This window comes from Nicotiana attenuata, unplaced genomic scaffold (genome assembly GCF_001879085.1).
Source record: "Nicotiana attenuata strain UT unplaced genomic scaffold, NIATTr2, whole genome shotgun sequence".
In the NCBI taxonomy this organism is placed as follows: Eukaryota; Viridiplantae; Streptophyta; class Magnoliopsida; order Solanales; family Solanaceae; genus Nicotiana; species Nicotiana attenuata.
In genome coordinates, this window is record NW_017672494.1 from 127349 (window position 1) to 131594 (window position 4246).

A 4246-nucleotide genomic window follows, 5' to 3' on the forward strand; every position below is an offset into this window, starting at 1 on the left:
ACTTGTTTGAGAAACTAAAGCAGTATAACCTGATTGCACCAATTCCTCCGAATCATGTGGACAAGCGTGCAAGAAGCTTTGACCCTTCTAAAAGGTGTGAATACCATTCCAACGCCCAGGGGCACGATGTCAAAAGCTGCCGGGATTTGAAAAGAGAGATAGAAAGAATGATTCAGGAAGGGGTAATCGCGGTCCAAGACAGTGCCACCCAGAACGTTGCATAGAATCCTTTACCTGCACACGATGGTGCACATTTTGTGGGGAAGATCCATGGCGACAAGGAGTATGAGAATCCTCTCGGAAACTCGTTGAATGAAGTCAATGATATTGAAATAGGTGAAGGTCCCAGCAACTTTGATGGGCAATCCAGTGGCTAAGATGTCGAGTTCGGTGATTGGAAAGACGCTCCATCTCCTGGTGAGCTAGAGTGGAGTTTTGGTGGTTTATTTTGTTGTCATTTCTGTTGTCCGGGTTATTTTCAGGGTTGTAATCCGGATATTGTCTTGTGATCCAAACCCTACTATCCTTTCACTTTGCTTTGTTTGTCTAGTCGTAGTAGCTTGTAGTGCTGTCTAGGTTTATTCAAAGTTTGTAACTCTAGTCTAGTTTGTTTGTTTTGTTGTTTAAACCCTTTCACCGTCAGTCTAATGCAATTCTCTGTTTCCTGCCATTTCTAGTCATTTTATTTCGTTCCCTTCTCCTTTTACAATTCTTTCCATGCTGGTTCTAGTGATATGACATGCACGCATAATTCTCAGCCTGGTTTTTAAAATTCAGTTTAGTAATGAAGCAATGAAACAATATTGAAGATGTAAGGACATTCGAGGGAAATAAGTAAAGGCGTTTTGAGATCACTTCGAGCCCAAATCAAGTGAAACTGGGGGCAGATAGAACACAAAGAAATACTGTTGAATGCATCATGCCGCATCGGTTTGAAGCCAAAAGCACGTTTGCCCCAAGTTTACAGGGACCGTTCGTGGTACCGAGATTGTTGTCCAATGGTGCTAGGTAATGGACAAATACAGAAGGCAAATACGTGAATCAATCAAAAGTATTATGTGTGTTTTCCTTAGCTTGTTTAACTGTGTAGATTGTACTTGGCATGTTTTGAAGATTAGAATGACGAAGGCGTTTTATTCTGCTATCCAAACACTTTATCCTTTGTTACCCCTTTGAGCATCGGTTATTTTCTTGCATACCCCTCTTTCGGAATCAATAACAAAACTCGGAAGCCCGAGCAGGGAAAATCAGCGGAGAAACAAGAGAAAAACAGTGAAAAGAAAAGAAAGAAAAGAAAAGAACAGAAAAGAAAAGAAAAGAAAAGAAAAAGAAGAGAAAAGAAAAGAAAAGAAAAGAAAAGAGAAGGAAAAGAAAAGAATGAAAAGAAAGGAGAAGAAAGTGGAAGAAAGGACAGACCGCAACAACAAAAGTAGTCGCATGAACTACGTTTGACTTGATCCCGAAAGGGTACGTAGGCAGCCTCTCTCTAAGGTTCAGTCACACCAAAACAAAAAATCCAAAAGTCCCCAAAAAGGAAACTGGGGCAGAAGTTGTGGTTGTTGTGGGAAATTGGATTCCGAAAGTTGAAATGTTGAACCCATGTTGAACTGTTTTGAGCCTTTGATATCCTTTCTTTCTAACCCTATCCAAAACCCCACATTACGGTCCAAAGAAAGACCTTCCGATTAGTCTTCAAGAAATGCCGAGTCAAGTGAGCAGAGGTGAATCATATCAGGGGCAACACATCGGTCCAAACGAAGGAAATGAAGAATGAGAAAGTTTTGTTGATGAGAACCCTCACGGGTACCCCCAAGGTGATGAAAGCTGAGAGAGATCAAAATGAGAGAGTCTTATTGGTGGAAAACCTTCACGGGCACCATAAGGCAACGGTGAGTTGAGAGAAAAATCAAAATGAGAGAGGCTTGATGGTGAAAACCCTTCGGGCACTACAAGTCGAATAAGGATTGTGAATCGGATCGGGCAAGCGGAGCATTGAAGCCCAGTTTCACGGCAAAAGGTACAACAAAAGCTGAACATCAGATTTGCTAAACAGAGTAGGCTGCAGGCGCATGTCAAGGTCGTTAGAGTCGGTATCCACATCTGATGGATTGCTACTCTGTAGGTTTCTTGTTAGGAATCGTCTCTCTCTATTACCCTTTACTCCAATCCTCCCACTTTGTTTTACTCCTTCGTCCTGGGTCGGTTGTTCAAAACAAGTGAGAAATGACATCAAAATCTGCCACCAAGCTTTCCAATTAAACAACACGGGACCTGGTGAGCACATAAAGGCGTCAAGCCAGGAGAAAACCGCAGGCACACTGAGTTGGCCACAATCAACATGCTTTGGGATTCGTGTGAAATACAAGGGTCTGATTTAGGAACCACGCAACAGATGGAGGGTGTTTTGGTGAACGGATCAGAGGTAGTCTCCGTGTCAAGGGTAGCAAAGGAAGTGGTTAGTCAATAAACAAGCAAGATCTTCGAGGGGGAATCAGTTATCGTGACAAGTGAAAGAACAATAAACTCAAGGCTAAAGCCAGTGGTCAAGAAAGAACATTATATACACAAAGCAGGGACAATAGACATGCTGTGGGATTCGTATGAGACATGAGGATTGGGGAGATGACCGTTCATGCAGTGCAACAAATGGAGGATAATGGGCCACCTTCGAAGTTCAAGGCCACAAACCAACCACCACATTTTAAACTCACAAGTTTTCGTTGTTTGAAACAGGAACACAGCAGTGCAAGAAAGTTGGTTCAACAGTAAGGGAACAAGAAAGGAAAGAAAAGAAAAGGAACAAGAGGAGAACCGACAAAAGGGAAGTTTCTCAAATCATTGACCTTTGCCATTACTTTTCACAATGTTTCCTCCTAGGATAAAAGGCCTAGTCTGATGGAGTTTTATAGAGTCAAAATCTTAGTCTGATGAATCTTTCTCCTAAGATAACAAGAGACCTAGTCTGATGAATCTTCTCCTAGAGTCAAAATCTTAGTCTGATGAATCTTTCTCCTAAGATAACAAAAGTGGACCTAGTCTGATGGATTTTCTCGTAGGATCTAAATCTTAGTCTGACGAATTTTTCTCCTAAGATAACAAAAGTGGACCTAGTCCGATGAATCTTCTCCTAGAGTCAACATCTTAGTCTGATGAACCTTTCTCCTAAGATAACAAAATGAACCTAGTCTGATGAATTTTCTCCTAGGATCAAAATCTTAGTCTGATGAATCTTTCTCCTAAGATAGGAAATCTTAGTCTGATGAATTGTTCTCCTAAGATTGAAGACCTAGTCTAGTGGGCTTTCTCCTAGGATCAAAATCTTAGTCTGAGGAGTCTTTCTCCTAAGATAGAAGGCCTAGTCTGATGAATTTGCTAGTCAAATGTCCTTGGTTTTACTCACAGGATCGTGCATTCCAATTAAGTCTTTTGTTTTACTCTTATCATTGCATCAATAGCTTAGGTGATCTGTATTTTGCTAACAACTCCCAAATCTTCCTAGTCCAAACTGGGGCAAAAAATTTTCTTTGTTTGTTTATTTTGTTGCAGTCAGGAGCCCACCTGGAGAACAAGGGAATACTTTTCAAGTTTCAGCAGTCAGGCGCCCACCTGGAGAACAAGGGAAGTGCAATTCAATTTTAGCTTTTAATTTTTAATATTTGATAACATGCTGTATCCAGTTACCAAATTGGGGCAGAAATTTTCTTTGTTGTTTATTTTGTTGCAGTCAGGAGCCCACCTGGAAAATGGACACATGTTTCAAGTAATCAAGCATCATTCGGAGGAATAGCAGCAATATCGCCAATCATAATGCAAGACAACAACAGGAATACCATCGGAAGATTACAAGATACAAATTCAAGGCAACACAAGAACAAGTTAGAAGACATAGATAGGACCCTCTTGTAATTCGTAGATCATAGCTTAGGCTAGCTTCTTTTTTATTTTAACACGGTGTAATAAGGAGGTCAGCGAGCAGTAGCAACAGCAACAGCAGTGAAATCCCAGCTCCTGGTATAAGGGTAGAATTGTAATTTGGCATTTTTGGCTATTTTTGAAAAGGGGAGGTTGGACCCGATGAGGGTTGCCTACATATCTCACATCCGGTGAGAATCAAACCTGCGTAGTTCGGGCAAATAAATCTAACTATTTTGAAAACAAGACTCTTTTTTTGTTTGTTGGCAAATACACTATTTCTGAAAGCAAGATTCTTTTTTTTTTATATTTTCTTTTCAGTGGCAAATAAAAT